Here is a 7337-nt window from a genome sequence, read left to right as displayed (position 1 = left end):
CCGGTCCCGGGAGGCGGCTGCCAGGTCTACCCGGCTCCGGTCCCGGGAGCGGCTGCCAGGTTCTACCCCGGCTCCGGTCCCGGGAGCGGCTGCCAGGTCTACCCGGCTCCGGTCCCCGGGAGCGGCTGCCAGGTCTACCCGGCTCCGGTCCCCGGAGCGGCTGCCAGGTCTACCCGGCTCGGTCCCCGGAGCGGCTGCCAGGTCTACCTCCGGTCCCCGGGAGCGGCTGCCAGGTCTACCCGGGCTCCAGGTCCCCGAGCCGGCTGCCAGGTCTACCGGCTCCGGTCCCCCGAGCCGGCTGCCAGGTCTACCCGGCTCCGGTCCCGAGAGCGGCTGCCAGGTCTAACCCGGCTCCGGTCCCCGGAGCGGCTGCCAGGTCTACCCGGCTCCGGTCCCGGGAGCGGCTGCCAGGTCTACCCGGCTCCGGTCCCCGGGAGCCGGCTGCCAGGTCTACCCGGCTCCGGTCCCCGGAGCGGCTGCCAGGTCTACCCGGCTCCGGTCCCCGAGCCGGCTGCCAGGTCTACCCGGCTCCGGTCCCCGAGCCGGCTGCCAGGTCTACCCGGCTCCGGTCCCCGTGAGCGGCTGCCAGGTCTACCCGGCTCCGGTCCCCGAGCCGGCTGCCAGGTCTACCCGGCTCCGGTCCCGGGAGCGGCTGCCAGGTCTACCCGGCTCCGGTCCCGGAGCGGCTGCCAGGTCTACCCGGCTCCGGTCCCCGAGCCGGCTGCCAGGTCTACCCGGCTCCGGTCCCCGGAGCGGCTGCCAGGTCTACCCGGCTCCGGTCCCGGGAGCGGCTGCCAGGTCTACCCGGCTCCGGTCCCGGGAGCGGCTGCCAGGTCTACCCGGCTCCGGTCCCCGGAGCGGCTGCCAGGTCTACCCGGCTCCGGTCCCCGAGCCGGCTGCCAGGTCTACCCGGCTCCGGTCCCCGGAGCGGCTGCCAGGTCTACCCGGCTCCGGTCCCGGGAGCGGCTGCCAGGTCTACCCGGCTCCGGTCCCCGAGCCGGCTGCCAGGTCTACCCGGCTCCGGTCCCCGAGCCGGCTGCCAGGTCTACCCGGCTCCGGTCCCCGAGCCGGCTGCCAGGTCTACCCGGCTCCGGTCCCGAGAGCGGCTGCCAGGTCTACCCGGCTCCGGTCCCGGGAGCGGCTGCCAGGTCTACCCGGCTCCGGTCCCGGGAGCGGCTGCCAGGTCTACCGGCTCCGGTCCCCGGAGCGGCTGCCAGGTCTACCCGGCTCCGGTCCCCGAGCCGGCTGCCAGGTCTACCCGGCTCCGGTCCCGGGAGCGGCTGCCAGGTGTACCCGGCTCCGGTCCCCGGAGCGGCTGCCAGGTCTACCCGGCTCCGGTCCCGGGAGCGGCCGCCAGGTCTACCCGGCTCCGGTCCCCGGAGCGGCTGCCAGGTCTACCCGGCTCCGGTCCCCGGAGCGGCTGCCAGGTCTACCCGGCTCCGGTCCCGGAGCGGCTGCCAGGTCTACCCGGCTCCGGTCCCCGAGCCGGCTGCCAGGTCTACCCGGCTCCGGTCCCGGGAGCGGCTGCCAGGTGTACACGGCTCCGGTCCCCGGAGCGGCTGCCAGGTCTACCCGACTCCGGTCCCCGGGAGCGGCTGCCAGGTCTACCCGGCTCCGGTCCCGGGAGCGGCTGCCAGGTCGACCCGGCTCCGGTCCCCGAGCCGGCTGCCAGGTCTACCGGCTCCGGTCCCCGGAGCGGCTGCCAGGTCTACCCGGCTCCGGTCCCCGGAGCGGGCTGCCAGGTCTACCCGGCTCCGGTCCCGGGAGCGGCTGCCAGGTCTACCCGGCTCCGGTCCCCGAGCCGGCTGCCAGGTCTACCCGGCTCCGGTCCCCGAGCCGGCTGCCAGGTCTACCCGGCTCCGGTCCCGGGAGCGGCTGCCAGGTCTACCCGGCCTCCGGTCCCCGGAGCGGCTGCCAGGTCTACCCGGCTCCGGTCCCCGAGCCGGCTGCCAGGTCTACCCGGCTCCGGTCCCGGGAGCGGCTGCCAGGTCTACCCGGCTCCGGTCCCCGGAGCGGCTACCAGGTCTACCCGGCTCCGGTCCCGGGAGCGGCTGCCAGGTCTACCCGGCTCCGGTCCCGGGAGCGGCTGCCAGGTCTACCCGGCTCCGGTCCCCGGAGCGGCTGCCAGGTCTACCCGGCTCCGGTCCCCGAGCCGGCTGCCAGGTCTACCCGGCTCCGGTCCCCGGAGCGGCTGCCAGGTCTACCCGGCTCCGGTCCCCGGAGCGGCTGCCAGGTCTACCCGGCTCCGGTCCCCGAGCCGGCTGCCAGGTCTACCCGGCTCCGGTCCCCGAGCCGGCTGCCAGGTCTACCCGCTCCGGTCCCCGAGCCGGCTGCCAGGTCTACCCGGCTCCGGTCCCCGAGCCGGCTGCCAGGTCTACCCGGCTCCGGTCCCGAGAGCGGCTGCCAGGTCTACCCGGCTCCGGTCCCCGGAGCGGCTGCCAGGTCTACCCGGCTCCGGTCCCCGGGAGCGGCTGCCAGGTCTACCCGGCTCCGGTCCCCGGAGCGGCTGCCAGGTCTACCCGGCTCCGGTCCCCGGAGCGGCTGCCAGGTCTACCCGGCTCCGGTCCCCGAGCCGGCTGCCAGGTCTACCGGCTCCGGTCCCGGGAGCGGCTGCCAGGTCTACCCGGCTCCGGTCCCCGAGCCGGCTGCCAGGTCCTACCCGGCTCCGGTCCCGGGAGCGGCTGCCAGGTCTACCCGGCTCCGGTCCCGGGAGCGGCTGCCAGGTCTACCCGGCTCCGGTCCCCGGGAGCGGCTGCCAGGTCTACCCGGCTCCGGTCCCCGGAGCGGCTGCCAGGTCTACCCGGCTCCGGTCCCCGGAGCGGCTGCCAGGTCTACCCGGCTCCGGTCCCCGGAGCGGCTGCCAGGTCTACCCGGCTCCGGTCCCGGGAGCGGCTGCCAGGTCTACCCGGCTCCGGTCGCGGGAGCGGCCCGCCAGGTCTACCCGGCTCCGGTCCCCGGAGCGGCTGCCAGGTCTACCCGGCTCCGGTCCCGGGAGCGGCCGCCAGGGTCTACCCGGCTCCGGTCCCCGGAGCGGCTGCCAGGTCTACCCGGCTCCGGTCCCCGGAGCGGCTGCCAGGTCTACCCGGCTCCGGTCCCCGGAGCGGCTGCCAGGTCTACCCGGCTCCGGTCCCCGAGCCGGCTGCCAGGGTCTACCCGGCTCCGGTCCCGGGAGCGGCTGCCAGGTGTACACGGCTCCGGTCCCCGGAGCGGCTGCCAGGTCTACCCGACTCCGGTCCCCGGAGCGGCTGCCAGGTCTACCCGGCTCCGGTCCCGGGAGCGGCTGCCAGGTCGACCCGGCTCCGGTCCCCGAGCCGGCTGCCAGGTCTACCCGCTCCGGTCCCCGGAGCGGCTGCCAGGTCTACCCGGCTCCGGTCCCCGGAGCGGCTGCCAGGTCTACCCGGCTCCGGTCCCGGGAGCGGCTGCCAGGTCTACCCGGCTCCGGTCCCCGAGCCGGCTGCCAGGTCTACCCGGCTCCGGTCCCCGAGCCGGCTGCCAGGTCTACCCGGCTCCGGTCCCGGGAGCGGCTGCCAGGTCTACCCGGCTCCGGTCCCCGGAGCGGCTGCCAGGTCTACCCGGCTCCGGTCCCCGAGCCGGCTGCCAGGTCTACCCGGCTCCGGGTCCCGGGAGCGGCTGCCAGGTCTACCCGGCTCCGGTCCCCGGAGCGGCTACCAGGTCTACCCGGCTCCGGTCCCGGGAGCGGCTGCCAGGTCTACCCGGCTCCGGTCCCGGGAGCGGCTGCCAGGTCTACCCGGCTCCGGTCCCCGGAGCGGCTGCCAGGTCTACCCGGCTCCGGTCCCCGAGCCGGCTGCCAGGTCTACCCGGCTCCGGTCCCCGGAGCGGCTGCCAGGTCTACCCGGCTCCGGTCCCCGGAGCGGCTGCCAGGTCTACCCGGCTCCGGTCCCCGAGCCGGCTGCCAGGTCTACCCGGCTCCGGTCCCCGAGCCGGCTGCCAGGTCTACCCGGCTCCGGTCCCCGAGCCGGCTGCCAGGTCTACCCGGCTCCGGTCCCCGAGCCGGCTGCCAGGTCTACCCGGCTCCGGTCCCGAGAGCGGCTGCCAGGTCTACCCGGCTCCGGTCCCCGGAGCGGCTGCCAGGTCTACCCGGCTCCGGTCCCGGGAGCGGCTGCCAGGTCTACCCGGCTCCGGTCCCCCGGAGCGGCTGCCAGGTCTACCCGGCTCCGGTCCCCGGAGCGGCTGCCAGGTCTACCCGGCTCCGGTCCCCGAGCCGGCTGCCAGGTCTACCCGGCTCCGGTCCCGGGAGCGGCTGCCAGGTCTACCCGGCTCCGGTCCCCGAGCCGGCTGCCAGGTCTACCCGGCTCCGGTCCCGGGAGCGGCTGCCAGGTCTACCCGGCTCCGGTCCCGGGAGCGGCTGCCAGGTCTACCCGGCTCCGGTCCCGGGAGCGGCTGCCAGGTCTACCCGGCTCCGGTCCCCGGAGCGGCTGCCAGGTCTACCCGGCTCCGGTCCCCGGAGCGGCTGCCAGGTCTACCCGGCTCCGGTCCCCGGAGCGGCTGCCAGGTCTACCCGGCTCCGGTCCCGGGAGCGGCTGCCAGGTCTACCCGGCTCCGGTCCCCGAGCCGGCTGCCAGGTCTACCCGGCTCCGGTCCCCCGAGCCGGCTGCCAGGTCTACCCGGCTCCGGTCCCGAGAGCGGCTGCCAGGTCTACCCGGCTCCGGTCCCCGGAGCGGCTGCCAGGTCTACCCGGCTCCGGTCCCGGGAGCGGCTGCCAGGTCTACCCGGCTCCGGTCCCGGGAGCGGCTGCCAGGTCTACCCGGCTCCGGTCCCCGGAGCGGCTGCCAGGTCTACCCGGCTCCGGTCCCCGAGCCGGCTGCCAGGTCTACCCGGCTCCGGTCCCCGAGCCGGCTGCCAGGTCTACCCGGCTCCGGTCCCGTGAGCGGCTGCCAGGTCTACCCGGCTCCGGGTCCCCGAGCCGGCTGCCAGGTCTACCCGGCTCCGGTCCCGGGAGCGGCTGCCAGGTCTACCCGGCTCCGGTCCCCGGAGCGGCTGCCAGGTCTACCCGGCTCCGGTCCCCGAGCCGGCTGCCAGGTCTACCCGGCTCCGGTCCCCGGAGCGGCTGCCAGGTCTACCCGGCTCCGGTCCCGGGAGCGGCTGCCAGGTCTACCCGGCTCCGGTCCCGGGAGCGGCTGCCAGGTCTACCCGGCTCCGGTCCCCGGAGCGGCTGCCAGGTCTACCCGGCTCCGGTCCCCGAGCCGGCTGCCAGGTCTACCCGGCTCCGGTCCCCGGGAGCGGCTGCCAGGTCTACCCGGCTCCGGTCCCGGGAGCGGCTGCCAGGTCTACCCGGCTCCGGTCCCCGAGCCGGCTGCCAGGTCTACCCGGCTCCGGTCCCCGAGCCGGCTGCCAGGTCTACCCGGCTCCGGTCCCCGAGCCGGCTGCCAGGTCTACCCGGCTCCGGTCCCGAGAGCGGGCTGCCAGGTCTACCCGGCTCCGGTCCCGGGAGCGGCTGCCAGGTCTACCCGGCTCCGGTCCCGGGAGCGGCTGCCAGGTCTACCCGGCTCCGGTCCCCGGAGCGGCTGGCCAAGGTCTAACCCGGCTCCGGTCCCCGAGCGGCTGCCAGGTCTACCCGGCTCCGGTCCCGGGAGCGGCTGCCAGGTGTACCCGGCTCCGGTCCCCGGGGCGGCTGCCAGGTCTACCCGGCTCCGGCGGGACTCAGTCTCATTTCCGAATCGGGGAGGTAGACCTGTTGTCCCAGCCGCGGGCTCGGAGCTGCCGAAGGGGTCGCTGTTTTGCGCTGCCTCCAGTTACCTCATCGTAAAGGTCGGCGACGGTTGGCGCCCCTTCCCGGTGGGCGGAGGCGCGGCTCTTGGAGCTTGCCGGGCGCAGGGACCTTCCGGTCCGTACTATGGGAGCAAAGGGTGACATGCCCACATGTACTAGAGCTAACGAGCGGTTGCGAGCCCCGAGGCTCGGCCGGCGAAGTGGGGCACTCGGCGGCCGCGGTGGCGGTTTCCCTCGGCGGTTCCGGCCACTTTCTGCCTACTCGCTCAGCCGTGTCCCGGCGTTTGCCCGAGAAGATGGCCCAGGTTTTCCGAGCGGTGGGGAGTCGCGCAGAGCTGGAGCCGCCGGCAAGGCTCCTGCGTCCGTTGCCGCCTGGCGCCGACACACAAGCCGGCTGCCGCGGGGCAGAGGCACTCGAACGCTGGAAGTCCGCGGTGGGGTTTTCCGTGCTTGCCGCGGTTTTCCGCTTCCTCGGCCCGCTGAGGGAGCCCGATGATGGCGTGGGCGAGGCGGGCGGCGCCTCGTCCTCCTCCCCCGGCCGGCGCGAGCCAGACGCGGGGCGGCTCGTGGTGTCTGGCCCGCCCGTGCTTCTTCTTTCCCGGTTGTCTCCGAGGGCGGCCTCGGTGGGGAAACGTGCCATGGGTAAAAGCTGTCCCAGGACTGTGGCCGCGGGGCCTCTGCTTCCTTTCTGCTGATCGATGATGCATGGTGGGGTGCGTCGGGGAGGCTTCACGGCGGGCCGGCTGCGCCGGTGTTCAGGCCGGGCGTTGCACCTCTCCGCGAGACGTTGCCCTCTCAATCGCACGCTGTCCCAGGACCCGCGGGGCCGTGGGGGGCCTCCGCTTCCTTTCTCTCTCGTCTCTTTCCTTTACCGATCGATGAGGCCTTTCGGGTCGCGTCGGAAAGGGCCCCCGGCGGGCGGCTCTTCCGTGCTCCCCGTCATAGGGAGCCACGGCGGGGTCCGGTGTTCAGGCACGGGCAGGTCTACCTTTCCAATTCGCTTCCCGTCGGCATGCGAGGTGTGTGCCACCTACCTTCCTTCTTTCCCCCGGCGTTAGGGGGGCCGTGGCGGGTGCCGGCGATGCCGTGCCGTCCTACCCCCGCTCCGAGGGGGTGAGCGTTCCTTGGGCTTCTCTACCGAAACAGCTTTTGCGCGACGGCCGCGTGGCCCTCGCGAGTTCTCTCAGGTGTCCTAAAACGACGCGAGGCGCGGGGGCCGGCCTCGGTCCGGGTGTCCCGTGGGTGCCGGCCGCGTGCAGCGCTGGGCGGTGGGGTGTCCGAGCCTAACAAAGGTGTGGAAAAAAAAAAAAGCCGCGTTCTAGGGGAAAAAGGGCGAGTGCGGGGCCGCAAGCCCGCCCGGGTTGCGGGCCCCGAAGCGTGCCGCGGGCGGCCAGGGGGGCGTCCCCCTCCGCCGCTGCCGCCTCCGTTGTACCGGCTTTCTGTGCCACACCGCCGCCTGCTGCGGAGCGAGCCGCCCCGGCGGGGGCCTCGGTCCCGGGGTCGCGGCCCCGCCTCGGCGGGTCGCTGCCTCCTCTAGCACGTCCGGTGCCTCTCCCGCGGCAGGGGGGAGCCGAGTCCCTCTCCCCCCGCAGATCGTCCCCGATCGA

The sequence above is a fragment of the Pelecanus crispus genome, unplaced genomic scaffold (assembly GCF_030463565.1).
Source record: "Pelecanus crispus isolate bPelCri1 unplaced genomic scaffold, bPelCri1.pri SCAFFOLD_87, whole genome shotgun sequence".
Taxonomy (NCBI): domain Eukaryota; kingdom Metazoa; phylum Chordata; class Aves; order Pelecaniformes; family Pelecanidae; genus Pelecanus; species Pelecanus crispus.
The sequence above is the reverse complement of the archived record's forward strand: the minus strand, read 5'-3'. Positions refer to the sequence as shown.